The sequence below is a fragment of the Chelonoidis abingdonii genome, chromosome 5 (assembly GCF_003597395.2).
Source record: "Chelonoidis abingdonii isolate Lonesome George chromosome 5, CheloAbing_2.0, whole genome shotgun sequence".
NCBI lineage: Eukaryota > Metazoa > Chordata > Testudines > Testudinidae > Chelonoidis > Chelonoidis abingdonii.
In genome coordinates this window covers 93842832-93859488 of record NC_133773.1, presented here as the reverse complement: position 1 = coordinate 93859488, position 16657 = coordinate 93842832, and positions in this window count along the sequence as shown.

Below are 16657 nucleotides of genomic sequence, written 5' to 3'. Positions count from 1 at the left end.
CCTGTTAGGATGCCACAGAACCTGCAGAGGGATCTCCATGGAGCCCAAAATCTGTGGCCAAAAGGGGTGAAATCAGGAGGCTGTTGGGGGATGGGATTGCACATCTTCCCCACACACTCTGGCCCAAAAAAACTGTCTAAAAAGTTACTGCAGCTGTAGGATGTATTCACTTCCCTGTGGATCCTCCTATCTCAGAGGGGAAATTGCAGCAAGAGAGTGGCTTCACTGGAGGATGGTGCTGTTGGGGACCAGAACCACTTCACGCTTGGCCCATGAAGATTCCCTCATTCTCCCACGGATCCCCTGGGCTCCAGTAGATGTGAGCTGTGACTTTTTCACAGGGGGGCAAATCCTGCCTCCCCAGTGGGATGAGGGAGGAGAATCTCTAAGGAACTCATGGAATTTCCCTTGCAAAAAGCCTGCCTGAAACTTTTACCCCTGGACAGACTGAGCTGATCCAAAGCATACACTGAAAACCACTTATTAACTTTAAAAATCAATCTTTTTTTATCATAACAATATATCACACTTAATAGTGCAGTCTCCCACTTTGCAAAGATAGGTTAGGATTAGTATCCTCAGTTTGCACATGGAGAAACTGAGGCCCGAAGCAGTTAAGTTTGTTTTTGTTATAATTGATTATGGGAAATACTACAGGATTATGGAATAAAATCATATGAATATTTTAATACTTCAGAGCAGCTGAAGAAGTCACAAAAATGTTTTAAAGCTAAATGAACAAAAGGTGGAGTGTTTGAAATGCACACTTTTTGTTATGGCCACAATCCACATGTGCTTTTTAAAATCCAACTGCAAAATTATGAGGGGGGAGAAAGGAGCCTCTGGAACAGTGAATAATGTGTTTCTGATTTTCCTGAGACAAGGAAATCCCCTGGTTGTTCCAAATGCTTTATTTCTAATGTTATGTTCTTGTTTAGTGAGTTTCCTCTAGGAAGAGCTGACTGAATATTGGGTATTCAAGCTTCACAAAAAGACCAGCATCTAGCAAAGACACTAATGGTGTGTATAAAGTATGTTCCAGGATACTGAAACTGAGCCAAGCATTCATATGGTTCTTGTATCATTGGTCTTGTTTGGAATTCCTTTCATTGTCTCACTAATCCCATTGTGGTTTTCTTGAAAAACAAATATATATCGGGGGGTGGGGGGTGGAAACCTGTACACTAGAACTTAGTGATACAGCACATGCTGTTTCTATTTGCCTACATAAAGGATCTTGTATATCTTTACCTGCAATTTGTCTTGTCCTTTTACATATTCTGAAATACTTCAGAGGTCACAGGAGCTTGCATTAGTTCTGCCTCCAAAGGAAGCCAGTTAAGTCTGCTCTTTCTTCCCAAAGGATTGCAAGGCAGGACAAGTCAGCTGAATTGGCAGGCAAACAAAAGCTATTTGGAAACGATAAGGAATACAACTGCTACACAGCTTAAAAGCCCCTTCTGGAATGCACACTGTGATTCACTACATGTCCCTTACAATTTCACAATAGCTCTCTTCTTTTGAGAGCAAAATCTAATGCCAAAGCCGAAAATAAATCTTAAGTATGTGGCTTGTAATATTGTAACAGATTAATTTTCTAAAAATGAAGTATTCGGCCTCAAGTGTTGGGCCTTCAAGACTTGTGAAGAAATTTAATTTGTACTATATTTTATATTAAATCTTGACACCCTCTGATACAAAGCAGCATGGTAACATCTCTACGCAGGAGACACCAGGCCTGCACCCCTGCTATTCCAATTTTCCAGCACAACCCCATATCCCAACAATAACCACACTTAAATCCAGCCCTAGTATACACAAACCATTTGAGTTTCTTGCAGTAATCACAATTCCATAATCCTGTGTGCCACGAAACCAGGAGTGGCTTTTGTGTCCCAAGGGGGGGAAGTTAAGAACCATCGGGCTAGTGGACTAAAACATAGTGCTAGGAACTAGGCAGTCTTGAGTTCAGATCCAGATTCTACCACTGATTTACTGTGTAGCTTTTAGCAGGTCATTTAACCTCCCTGTGGGCCTGATCCAAATCCCATTGAAGTTAGTGAGAAGATTCCTAATTAGAGGTGGTTGGGGAATTTTTTGATAAAATAGTTTTTCATTGGAAAATGGCTCTTCATCAAAACTGAAACTTTTTGCAGGAATATATCCATTTTGACTAAATTCTGAGTTGGTAAGGATTCTCAGGCAGGGGCGGCTCCAGGCACCAGCATGCCAAGCGCATGCCTGGGGCGGCAAGCCACAGGGGGCCTCTGCCGGTCGCCGCGAGGGCGGCAGGCAGGTTGTCTTCGGTGGCATGCCTGCGGAGGGTCTGCTGGTCCCATGGCTTCAGCAGACCTCTCGCAGATGTGCCGCCGAATCTGTGGGACCAGGGAACTCCCACAGGGAAGCCGCCAAAGGCAGCCTGCTTGCTGTGCTTGGGGCGGCAAAATACCTAGAGCCACCCCTGGTCAGTCAAAAGGCGGCACAGCCCATGGCCTCCTAGAATAGCCAATTGCCCAGTGGTGGGTACTTATCTGGAAGGGAAGAGACCTTGGTTCTAGTCCCTGGTGTGTATCCAGGGACTTAAAGCAAGGTCTCCCACCTTACAGATGAGTGTCCAATTACTCAGCCAATGGTGGTTCTGGGCAGAGATGTGTTTTCTCTGTTTTTTTTCATGGAAAAAAGTCAAAAGTTCTTGGTTTCACCCTGATGCAGCTGTGAAAATTTTAGTGGTACAGAAAAAACATTTCCTGCCCAGCTCTACTTCTAATGAGTTCAGTGGACTTTGGATTAGGTCCTTTGCTGAGATAATAATCACTGTATCTTAGAAATAATACAACGTGAAAATTATACTTGCATACCTTAATGATGTCACAACAATTAATTGGTAGTGCTTTGAGGATGTAATGCCTGAGCAAACATTGAGTATTATTATTTTCCTGGTACAATATTAATCTATGTAAGAAACCTACAGATTATAAAATGCAAACAACTGTAGATTAAAACTGTCTTTTTCGGGACTCTTTATTTTTATGCCTGCTATATAATTCGAACACTTCATTGTGATCTTTCCCCCTCCCCCATCAAATTGTAACAGCAAGTGGATCATTATTCCATTTGTCAAACGTTGAGAAGAGTAGGAAGATACATCTACACACTATAATGCTATTGTCCTCACTATGACTCTACACTTTGGCAATGTGGCATTTGGTGTGGGTATATAACAGGAAGCTGCATGCACCAACATAGTTGAAGATGACTCTTGGGAATTCATGGGAGAGATTGTGTAACCAAAGTGGAAGTGTTGCGGCACACAGGTCTGCACACTCAATAAGTAGACAGAGACAACTACGGTGGTTTGCCCATGTCATCAGGCTACCCACTGAGAGGAGCACATGCTATGTGGAGGGAGGAGGTGGTGTGGAAGACAATGATTGACCTATCGTAGGATGATCGACAAGGATGCTGCCATCATGGAGACAATGTTTGATGGAATCAAACATCTTGCTTTGGACAGAAGGCAGTAGGGAAAAACAGGTTTCCTCATGTGCTACTAGGCACAGGAGATTCTAAGTTTAAGCCCATGATGGTCCTGGTTTGTTTTTATTGAAGAACTTTCTTTCCATTCCCCAAATTAGATTTGTTGCCTTCCTCTTTCCCAGCGTTTGAAAAGCCTATCCTTGGAAGTATTTTTGAGAGCACTTTTTCAAATACAGTGGGGCTACAAGCCCCCAAACAAACCAAGGTTTGTATCATTTTGAGGGACTTTTTGAGTTTGTATTTGATTTAAAACTATAAAACAAGATAAATAAAATATCTTGCTTAATTTTTAAACTTCCTTGCTAACTACAGGACAGTCTGTTCCTGTGTAAGGAAAGTTCATAAGTGAAGCCATTAGAACTTTGCTGAATATTTGCCAGGTGCTCTTGTTAAAACTCCACGGTTGCTTAATATAACTCACAACAAATCTTTCCATTTGTCCAGTCAGATGATATGCTAACCAAGGAACAAAGGACAATGATTATAAACAATTCAAATGCTAATTCCTACGTAGTATTCTCTAAATTAAAACCAATCATACCATTTTATAATCATGCCCAATACTTTTGTGAGAACTTTCACGCTGGACCTTGATTTTGCAGAAGTTTTTATTTCAGGGCTACAATTTTAACCTTATCTGCCATGAACAGGGGGAAGCAGGTAGCTGCATTGCCCCATGAACAGGCCAAGGAATGAAGTGTAACTTGGACCCTTTTCTAGGTGTATCATACACCACAAGAGACTGTATGTCTTTTTATGTATTTGGTGCCATTTGGTATGTTGAAAGAGTACATCTTTTGAAATCACTGAGATAGCACTTACTGTTCAAATATACGTTGAAAACGCATTTTAGCAACTTTTAAATGTTTTGTTCATGACTGCATGCAATATTAATGCAAAATATTTTTACTTCTCATTTAGAAAGCCAATTATCAGTTTATGATGTTTCAGCTATCTTAGAAATAAATAGAGTAAGAGATTGGAGTGAGAGATTGTGTGTGACTTTAAACAGTGAGCCAGCTGCTGTCTAGGTTCTCTAGCTGAGTAGTGTGGAATGGACAGCATCTCATTCCATTGATCATCCAATTATTTTAATGCAAAATCTGTTCTCATTTGCTCCTAAAATCATTCTACAAGGCTACTGAGAATACCTGAACTGATAATTTCATATAGCTAGAGGAGTCCACAGCTGGTGGCTCTTTAGCTAGCTAGCAAACAAAATACAGGAGATAGTAAAGGGATGGTTATATTTGTTCAATTTCAATATTGTCTGCTTTGCAAGTATTGTCACCTAAGAGTTGTAGTTGGAATAGCTCTTATAACTGACTTATTGTAAGAATTCCTGCTACGCAGTCTCATCAAGCTTTTATTTTATAGTGCACTTAATATGACCTTGATTTTCAGTAGTTAATACACTTTTAAACGGTTTAAAATCATAGCAGGCTCAAACGTCAGATACAAGTCAGTCTGGATCAGAATTACTGTATTTTTAATGAAAAATATATTAATTCATTTTAAATGTACAAGTGTCATATACTATACATTTCTCAAGCTATACAGATTACTTTTTTGCCCAGCTTCAAACCAAAATAGGCAATAAATCCATAATGAAAGACTAATGATCAGGGTCTGACTGTACACCATTGAAATCAATGGAATTTTGTTAGCCTTCAGTCGGAGCAGGATCAAGCTCATAAAGAGATACATGCTATATTGAAATATCAGCACATAATGTATTTTACTACATGCTACTTTAATGTAGTAATGAGAGTACTTTGCACTTCTGTTGACCTTTCATTTTAAACTCAAAGCCCTTTTTATTTCAAGGTTACATTTAATTAAGATCACAACTCTACTGTAAAGTATGCATCCCAATTTTTTACAGAGGACTAAAAGGAGACACAGAAATTAAGTTATTTGCCCAAGGACAAATAGTGAGTTAGTAACAAAGTCATTATTAGAATGTAAGAATTCTGACTCCCACAGCCACGTAACAATCTGCTCTAACCACTTGAATGTACACAATAATTGTGGTGGCAGAGCATTCAGTGTGGTAATTTGCTTTCATGGATCAGTAGATGCTGAAATGAAGCTGTGACATTTGCAAACTTCATAATTCTGATCAGGGGTGGCTCTAGACATTTTGCCACCCCAAGCATGGCAGCATGCTGCGGGGGGTGCTCTGCCAGTTGCCAGTCCTGTGACTCCAGTGTACCTCCCGCGGAGCCGCAGGACCAGCATACCCTCCATGGGCATGCTGCCAAAGGCAGCCTGCCTGCCGCCCTCCCGGCGACCGGCAGAGTGCCCCTGGCAGCATGCCGTCCCAAGCATGAGCTTGGTGTGCTGGGGCCTGGAGCCGCCCCTGATTCTGATTGTACTCCAGGGCATTGAATATTTTTATTACACAGAAAGGTGAACGAAGCTAATCAATCAAACCCCAAACAATTTTTAAACAAATGTTTTAATTCTCTCATCCAGATTTGAAAGTGCTAGAGAAATCAACAACATAGAAATGTTATCTTGGGGGGGTGGGATGAATAACTTGTTCATGGGTGGGGGCAACAAGTGAATCCTTGTCTGAAAGAATTGCCTACACAGAAAATATTTAATCTGATTGGAAACACAGAGCGTATAAAAGTTTTAGTCTTGATTGTTGGGAATGATATTTGACTTTTTGGGTTATAATGGCTAAAATATTCCACTCGGCAGATAATCAAGCAATAGTAAACAGATGGTCACTTCAACCTGAAACAGTCTTTTGATGATCATTGAAATGTGAAGTCAGTACATTAAAAGCAGCAGAGAATCCTGTGGCACCTTATAGACTAACAGACGTTTTGGAGCATGAGCTTTTGTGGGTGAATACCCACTTCGTCAGATGCCGAAGTGGGTATTCACCCACGAAAGCTCATGCTCCAAAACGTCTGTTAGTCTATAAGGTGCCACAGGATTCTCTGCTGCTTTTAATGTACTAACATGGCTACCCCTCTGATACTTGAGTACATTAATAGTGTTTATATATTCTGAATATTTTAATATGTCTATAAATCTCCCCAAGATATTAAGTGTAAGCATTTTTTGGTTTTTTGTTTTGTTTTTGTTTTAAACTAACATTCCAAAGAGATAATGAAGTCAAAAGGAAAGGAGAAAATCTTTATCTCTGAGCCATCAGGAAGCAGAAATGTACATATACACCTTCTTGGCTCAACAGTGAATAATAGTTTCTAACTGAATTCAATTACAGCCAATGACAGTGAAGTCACTTACATGTGGAATTTGAATGGTAAATGTTGGTCTGTTGTTGACCTCTGAAAAAGTAAACAGAAATTTCCTGACTTGCCACATGACTTTTCAGACATTCACAAGCCAGGATTTGCTTCCTGTAAACTGTTGGTTAACTACTAAGTTATTTTTTTTTCTTATTATGTAACTGCCTTTGTTGCTATGGAGTATATTAAGCAAAAAATGGGAACTGAGCTTGTAAAGTAAAATTGAGGTATTTACTTAAAGAGTTCTGCAGAGCAACTGAAGTTACTCCTATGGTTCAGTGAATAGGGTGCTGGTCTGGTGGGCTATAATTGCCTTTGCTAATCTGCTTTGAGACCTGTAGTAAGTCACTTCGCTGCTCTGTGCTTCAGTTTCCTCCTTGCAAATAGGGGTAATGATACTTTCTTTGCCATAGTTCATTGACATATATGGATGAAAAGTGTGATGTAGGAGTTGCATGCTAACAAACCATGGAACTGAATAATAAACTAGGATAAATGTTAGAGTGACCAGGTGGGCGAGGACGTATCTTTTATTAGATCAGCTTCTTCTTGTGAGAGAGGCAAACTTTCAAGCTTACATAGAGCTCTTCTTTGGGTCTAGGAAACTTAATCAGTGTGTCACAGCTAACTACAAGGTGGAACAGATTGTTTAGCATAAGTAGTTAATATATTTTATGAGACCATTCAAGGTGAAGTGGTCCATTAACACCCCTCCAGTCATAGGGAGGAAAGGAAGGAGGGGGAGGAAGCAAGTGGGGGAAGCGGGGAAAGTTATTCTATACTGTCCTTTGACCAGATCCCTCAAGGGGGTGTAAGTTAGATGAATAATTGTTTGAGAGTAGGTTGAAAAGGGAAGAATTTTTAATGGGAGCTGCCTATGTGGAAAAGAGGTAATGTGAATGGACACAATGGGCCTTATTTGGATTGCATTCTCATCAATTTTACAGTGGTGTAAATGTAGTGATTTTGGGAGAGTCAGTCCTAATTTACATTGGTGTAAGTGAGATCAGAATCAAACACAGTTAATGTACTTTGGAGTTTGTGTCATTTGTGAAAATACTATTTGGGTTTTTGGCCTGTGAATGACTGGAATTTCTTTTTTGTATAACTCTTAGGCTATGTCTACACTACAGACCTTACAGCAGCACAGTTGTACCACTGCAGTTGTGCCTCTGTAAGATCTCCTGTGTAGCTGCTCTGTGCTGGTGGAAGAGAGCTCTTCTGCTGGCATAATTAAACCACCCCAACAAGTGGCAGTAGCCTTTGCTTTGACCCCTCCAATGAATCCCCTCCTAGGAATATGGGGAAAGGGAATGCTTATTTTCAAAGATGCTGAATATTTGGGGGAAGAGGAAGACAAGAAGAAGAGAATTACATGGAAAATGAATGGTTAAGTCATCTTGTTGGCCTTTTTTTCTTTGCCCTATTTACTGCTTGCTGGCAATGGAACAGATGGGAAGATGTCCACAGATTGGGTGGCCATTTGATAAGGTTATACTCTGCTTCCTAAAAGGGATAAAGACCATCTTAAAAAAAAAAGACTAATCTTTTTAAATCTGGAGTTGTGGCTGTGTTGGTCTCTGGATATTAGAGACAAGGTGGGTTAGGTAATATTTTTACTGGAACAACTTCTGTTGGAGAAAGGGACAAGCTTTTGAGCTTAGCGTTAGGATTTCACTCACCTTGTCTGTCTCATCTCTGTAAATGTTACTAAGGGAGTTATATTTTATTTGAACGCCTACATCTTTAAAAATCTGGAAATTAATATACTGGTGCTATCATGGGGCAAAACGGTGTGAATTCTGAACAAGAACTTGAAGATAATGTTCATGAAAGTGGCATAACCAGTTAAAACTGGTTATAGCAAATAACTGAAGTTATACATTGAGACACTTAAGTCCCAAGTGGGATTCAATAGCTTTACATTCCAGATGAAATATTAATGGCTCGTATACAATATTCTCTGCAGAGATGCCCTAGCATACCAACCTTTGTTTTTTTGGTACTTGGAATTTGTAATTCGTCCAGGAGCTGCATTCTTCCAAGCGTTACTTCTATTTTTTGGACTGACTCCATGCTTTATACAGAAAAAGAGTGCTCTTTTCAGACCATATGAGACTATTTGAGCCATGTCTCTATACAATAGCACTGAATTACCCTCCTCTGCTATGGTACACTTCATCATATTCACAGGAGGATTTATGGAATACCAACATTTTTGACAGAGTCCAGGCTCAAGCTTCCTGTGTTTAATTACTGTTCATGTTTAACCATTTTCACAGTATGTTGTTCAAAAGTGGCTTGTTTTAGTGTGCTGGATGCTGCAGTAGCTTCAATTTCTCATTTTTGCCAATAAAACTGAATAGCATTTTTTTTGTCAACTTTTGGCTTCATATCTGTAGTCAACTGCCTGAATAATAATTGTCTGAATACTAATGACTATTTTTGATGAATAGAAACAATTTAAGGCTGTTATACAACCTTGTAGGCAGCAGTGCTGGCTCATTTACATACTGTAAACCACATCCCTCACAAATTATAACAATGAGGCTCTTGCCTTAGATGAAAGGGGATGAAGAGAGTTACTGAAGGAAAATGGTTCATATTCATATAAAGCACAGCCATGTTTATCCAGCCTCATTTAGCCCTATCTGGAATGTAGTTATGTCTCTCTAGTGGGAATCACTTACCCAGTTACTTCCCGGGTTGACTTAACTCCTGTTTATTTGGCTGTTTTTGATTATCCTTGAAATGCTTTGCGAGCTGATTTCTGGAAGCAAAATAAGTGGGCATTTTCCCAGCCATTAATTAAAGCCAATTAGTGGTAATTTTATTAATATTTATTTTTTGATACACAGTGAGATTTTCAAAGGTTCCTACAGTGGTGAGGGTAGGTATCCAGGTCCCACTGAAACTGATTGGGAATCGGTGACTAATTCCTGATTCGCTTTCAAAAGTCTCGCTCACAGAGCCATTGCTGTACCTGCTGCTTTACAACCAAAGGACACAATGCTGCCCTAAAGAGCTCACAATCCATGAGCTCAACTCTGCAAACCCTTCCTCACATTCGTAGTCTTTTTCTCACATCAGTGGGCCTTCCGTATGTGAGTGGGCAGCAGCTGATTCCTTCTGGAGCCCTACACCCAGGTTTGTGTTTTCCATCACTGTACCTGCTGGGCCTGGAAATACTGGAATTGGTGAAGTTATGGGGTCAAGATTTCTAAATGTTGTGGTTTGAGCTGTTTAATGCCAGCCTCTTCCCCACTGTTAACAAATCCAGCCCCTTCCCACAACACTCACAGAAATGAACAATAGAATGTACTTATTTCTAAGAAAACTCCTGCTTACTCCTCACTAATAAGATTTGCAGGAGGGCTAGAGTCCGGGTTTATTTAGAAAAGTCTGTCATCAGTGTTCCATGCTCTGAGAATTACATGTACTGTGAAAACCCAAACAAATGCAATAAAATGAGAGAGGCACATGAGCTGTTCTGGATGGGAAAGACAAAGCCTTCCGTTTCACTTCTTGGCCCAGAATTTGCATGTGACATAAGGAAGAAAAGGGAAGGGGCAATGGGCAGGGGATGGGACCCAAAAGCATAAGAGAAGATAAAATCTGATTAAAATGCAGACTAATATAACTGCAGAACATTAGTCAGTCTCTCTTGTGGAAAGAGAAAAATGTCTTATTATGCTGCTATAGAAACCAAGTAGGGTATGTGGGTGGGTGAGGGTGTGAGTGTGTTTCTCTCCACTCACCTCCCTCTTTCTTGGAATGAAGATCTTATCTTACTCAATAAGCTTTGTGCATTGTTGCCCAGATCGTTCCCAGTACAAAGAAAAGTTGTTTTCCTATTTATTTAATTTCTCTTAATCTCTGCTCTCTCCCTCTTTTGTTCTGTTATTCACAGCAAAGCATCTGTGCCAGAAGAGCAGTTAAACTAGTCTCCATGGTTTAACTGTTTTTCCCAATGGCTGGAACATGGGTACTCTGCCATAATGGTACACATGGTCAAGGATGTTTTGGAAAGTAAACACTGACCTGGAAGGAATACACATTGTCTGTGTTTCTGAACACTCTGTCCACACAGCTTTCTTTGCTTTAAAGGTGAATGTTAGATGTTAAATGCCACACACATTAGAAAAAAAGAGAGACAGAATCTGAGTTATAAAACTAAACTCAGCCTCATTGTCTGCATTGCCAATAAATTATCTTCTTTATGAAGCTGCAGAGAATTGTGCATGAACTGTTTCTCTCTGAATAACAGCATAAAATTTTATTTAAAAGACCCTAAAATGGGAAGCCTTCATAGGAACATAGGAGTTGCCACACTGGATTAGACCCCAAGTCCATCTAGTCCAGTGTCTTGGCACTGATGGTAGCCAGTACCAGATGCTGCAGAGAAAGGTGAAAGAAACCTTACGTTAGACTGGTTAATAGCTGGGATAAGCTGCCTCCCCAATACTTGGTTTAAACTTTGGAGCATGAGGTTTCATAGGTCTTCCAAAGATCATATTAGCATTAACTGGTATTCTTGTTATCCAGAGAAATGTCTGATCCCTTTCCAGTCTGCCGAAGTACTTGGCCTCAGTGAATGTCTCTGGCAACAAGTTCCAGAGTTGAATCATGTTCTGTGAAAAAGTATTTCCTTTCACCAGGTTTGAATTTTCTACCGTTCAGTTTCATTGACTGTCCTGTAGAGCCAAGGAGAACTGCAGCTCCTGATCTGCCTTCTCTAGACCAATCATTATTGTGACTTTTGTCACATCCAGTGGCATTGGGGAAATTTGTATAGTGGGGGAGCTGAGAGGCATTGACTAAAACCATAACTCCCGTATAGTATGGAAACCACTTCAAGCCAGTGGTGCTGCTGCATTCCCAGCACCCCTAGTTCCAGAACCCTGTGGTCACCTCCATTTTAATCATCCCCTTCCTAAAGGTAAACAATCCCAATCTCTTGCCAGGGTGTGTGTGTGTGTGTGTTTGTCTTTCACTTTCACTTCTTAGGGGTTTTCCCAGTCCCTTCTCAGTCTCTGAACCCTTCTCCAAACCCTTACTGAGTCTGCAATACCCTTTTTGAGATGGGGTCACCAGTACTGCACACCTTCGTCTAGATGAGGTAATGCAGTGGTTTATATAATGGCACTAGATTATTCTCCAGTCCATTCCTGATGCACCCTAACATTCTATTTCCCTTTTTTGACCACTGCTGCATACAGTAGAGGTCTCAAGTTAGCTGGCGCTGATGATGTCCAGGTTCCTCTTCGGAGATGAAACAGTACTTGAGATATTCCTTTTCAGAGATGATACAGAATCCTGTAAAATGCGTCAGATAGTAGAGGAGTGGCAGCTTGCTTAATTCCTTCCCCCTGCAAAATGTTGTACAACTCTTGAGCCTGCTTTTGCACCAGTTGGAGTCAGTGGGACCAGGATTTTCAAGGTTGGCTAGGTGTGTAAATATGGAGGTTTGTACCTAACTACATGTAAGGGGAACTGATGCAGTCATGGAATTTTCTAAAAGGCAGCAAAGCAAAGTCTATTGAATTCAGTGGGAGTTGGCTCAGGCCCTCAGAGGAGAAAGTGTACGTTCCTGGAGGGCAGTGAGGGTTAAGTGCCCTGTAACAGTGGTTCTCAATCGGGGTATGTGTTCCCCTGGGGGTACTCAGAGGTCTTCCAGAGGGTACTCAGTGAATCTGGATCAACGTTTCTCAAACTAGGGGTTGCAGCCCTGAGGGGGAGGGAGTGTCACAGGGCAGGTTCAGGAGGGTTGCAAGCGCAGGACCAGCAGTATGGGATGGCAAGCAGGGCAGCTGCTCAGGGCCCCACACCACTGGGGGCTGCGCAAACCTAAGGTACATGCTTCAGCCCTAGGTGGTGGGGCTCGGGCTACAGACAAGGCTCACACGTGAAAAACAGGCTCAAACATTGCACCCAAATGTATATTTATATTCCAATTGATTTAGTTTATAATTCTATGGTAACAATGAGAAAGTCAGCAATTTTTCAGTAAGTTTGCTGGGACACTTTTGTATTTTTATGTCCAATTTTGTAAGTTTTTAAGTGAGGTGAAACTTGGGGATAGACAAGTCAGATCAGACTCTGGAAAGGGAGACTGTAGGCTGGAAAGTTTGAGAGTACAATGGCAGAAATAATCACCTACACTAGTAGAGACCTTGGTTCAATTCTTCCTGAGATGGGATTTGAACAGTGACAACGAGGCTTTCATGTTGAAAATGTTCCACTTTAATTATCTGTTTGGGCCAAAGCAGAATTCCAGGGTGGGAAGCCTGGGATGTTAGATACTCTGGTTCAATTCCCATCTGCCAGATGGGGCAAAAGGATTTGAATGGGGAGTGCTGTCTGCTTGCCTGATCCACTTTAACTATTGGGCCAAAGCGAAAGTTAAGTACAAGAGGCCTTCTCTAGTAGAGGAGCTAGGGTAAGCACCTGTAATGTGGGAGCCCTTGGTTCACATCTTCTCTGGGCCTAGTATGGGGAGGCATGAGACATCTATGACAGGGTATCTATATATTCCATTGACACAGAGCTGGCATAATGGCCTGCTGGGACCATGAGCAGTTGGGCATAAAGGATCCCCCAGACCACTTTTACACCAGGGATCAGCCTCTTCTTGTTGGGCTGCCTAGAGAAGAGAAGATGTATAAAAGTGGTTTAAAGCCACTTTTACAATCCTGCTCTCCAGAATGGTGCAAAGTACATCTTGGACACAGCCCAAAACGTAAGCCCCCCAGTTCTATAAACCTCGGCTCCCATTTATCCTCTTCCCTCATTTTTTTTCTTTCCTCCTTCTTGTCACTCCTTCATCAAACCCTCTGCACCCCTACCTCCCAACTGGCTCCTATTCCAGTTATAGTTATTTTGTGGGCGTTGCCTTCTTATCATGAACCTCCAGCAGAAACATATTGTAAAGAACATGGAGCTACTCGCTGACACTGTAACTAGCTCAGTATTTCACAGAGCAGCAGCCAATTACATTCACAAACAAATGTCTGAGGGACATTGTGTACTTTGCTAGCTTTTTCTGCCCTCCCCTATTTGAAATCAGTTGTATAGCCTTAGTCCAGTGCCCAGTGGACTGATGGTCTGTATCACAAGCCAGCTCTCATTGCCACATGTGTGTGTTGGTAGTCTCCACAGACAGGCCAAGAATTGAATGGGCATGGGAGAGCACTGCCTTCTCACCTGAAGAGGTGCTTCCTTCAGTTCTGGTGAGGAAGCTTGTGCTGTGCTCCTGCTGCTTGTCATACTCTACTCAGAGGCGGATTCAGATTGACTGGGATCCTGGGCACAAAGAACTTTTGGGGCCCCCCACATTCCTCTCACTATGGGGCCCTGCCCCTCCCATGAGACCCTGGCCAGGCCAGAAGCCGGGCCACAGTAAGAGCTGCCCAGGGCCAGCCTTGGGGAACATGGCACCTTGGGCAAACATATTTTGTGGGCATGGTGTCCTCCCATTGCCCCGGCTCCCATGGAGGCCCCCCCATTGCTTCTGGCTCCTGCAGGCTCCACATCCCCATCACACCTGGCACCTGTGGGTTCCTCCCCAGGGCCTCCCCCCAGTGCTTAATTTGTATTGAAAGAGGTGCCAGGGCTCAGCCCCAGCAAGCTCTGGTACAAATTAAACAGTGGCTGGACAGTGGCAGCTGCTCACTGGGTGCCTAATAGTCTAAAGGCAGTGCTGCCCCAGATGCAGTGGAGAAGTAGGGGTGGCGGCATAGGCGCTGCTTAGCACCTGCCGGTAGCTTCCTGCCCTGCCCCCCCCCCCCCCCCCCCCCCCCCCCCCCCCCGCCCCAGCTCACCTCCACCTCTAGTCTGATGCCACCTCCTCCCCTGGGTGCACTGCCGCATCCTGCTTCTCCCTCCCTCCCTCCCAGCGCTTGCACTGTGGAACAGTTGTTTCACATGGCAAGCGCTGGGAGGGTGGAGGAGGGGGAACGCGGCATGCTTGGGGAAGAGGCAGGGCTGGGGTGGGGATATGGAGAAGGGGTCCAATGGGGCAGGGAGGGGGGGCAGAGTTGGGGTGAGTACTTTGGGGAAGGGGTGGAGTTGGAGTGGCGCCAGGGAAAATGGCGCCTATGGGTGGCATGGTATATGACAGGGATTGGCAACCTTTGGCACATGGCTTGCCAGGGTAAGCCCCCTGGCGGGTTGGGCCGGTTTGTTTACCTGCCATGTCTGCAGGTTCAGCCCATCGTGGCTCCCACTGGCCGTGGTTCACTGCTCCAGGCCCATGGGGGCTGTGGGAAGCGGCGCAGGCCAAGGGATGTGCTGGCCATGGCTTTTCGCAGCTCACATTGGCCTGGAGCGGCGAACTGCAGCCAGTGGGAGCCACGATCAGCTGAACCTGTGGATGCAGCAGGTAAATAAACTGGCCTGGCCCATCAGAGGGCTTACCCTGGTGAGCCCCATGCCAAAGGTTACCAATCCCTGGTATACGGCATATTGTCACCCTTACTTTGTGCTGCAGTGACCCCTTTGCCCCTAAGCCCTTCAGCCCTAACCCCTGCACTGTGACCCCCTTCACGCCTAACCCCTGGACTCCTCTTCTGCGCCCATGTGGGGAAACTGAGTTGGCTGCATGGAATGACTGGTGCTGCTGCTTGCCCCCACCCCCCAATGCTGCTCCCCTCTAGGTGGCTAGGGGGAAGTGAGGAGCGACATCTGGGCTTCCTGCAGCCATGTCACTTTCCCCACCTGGGCTGTTCTGTGAAGCAAGCATCAGGAGCTGCTGCTCTCCTACCATCTCCTTACACAGCTCAGGTGGGGAAAGTGACCTGGATGCAGAGAGTGGTTGGTGTTGCTCCTTGCTCTCCCTCTTACAGCCCCTAGGGGAGGTGCAGAGGAATTGGGGGTGGCAGGGCCAACAGTATCTGTGGATCACTGCTCCCCCACAATTTCTCCGCCAGGCAGAAGCAGGGAGAAATCTGCTCCCCCCCACTCGTGTTGCCGCTACAAGTTTGCAGCACTCCCCGGCCAGCCAGCAGCATGTGCCGACCGCTGTGCCCCCACACACAGCCCGCCTGACCCTGGCAGTCATCTGAGTGGCCTACCCCAAAGCTGTTCCTGGAGCTGCCCAGGCTGCTGTGGGGAGCCCTGGACCCTCCAGCTGCCCTAATTGGTGAGTCCCAGGGAGTGGGGACATGGGCCAGCGGCTGCTCTCAGGTCCTCTGGCCTCCCAGCTAGGGGAGGTGGAGGGTCCAGGGCTCACCACAGCAACCAGGCTCCCTGGGTGAGTCTGACAAAGGGCTGGCTCCGGCTTCTGGCCTGGCCACCAGGGGACAAGGCTCCAGGGGGAAGGGGATAGGGTGACCAGATAGCAAGTGTGAAAAATCGGGAGGGGGGTAATTGGTGCCTACATAAGAAAAAGCCCTGAATAGCAGGACTGTCCCTATAAAACTGGGACATCTGGTCACCCTAAAGGGGAGGAAACGGGGGGCTGGGCCACAGTCAGGTGCGGCTCCAGGCACCGTGCGGGACCGGCGGACCTCCCGCAGAACCTCTGTCGAATCCATGTGATCAGGGTGAACCTCCGCCAAAGGCTTCTTGACGGCTGTGCTTAGGACAGCAAAAACTATGGAGCCACCCCTGGCCACAGTTCTGGCACTGGTGGCACTTCTATCCATGTTCCAGTGCTCCGGTGGGGGGTGGGGTGCCTGGGCACAGGCCCTGTGGCCCCATGTGTTAATCTGCCACTGACTCTACTTGTTCAATGGGTGAATGGTCTCTAGAGTCAAGTCTAATAAGGAGGCATAAGCACTAAATTCAAAAGTAATATTGTGCATTCACAGTGCTTACTTGTAGCACTGCCTGTATTGGACAAGAATTATGCT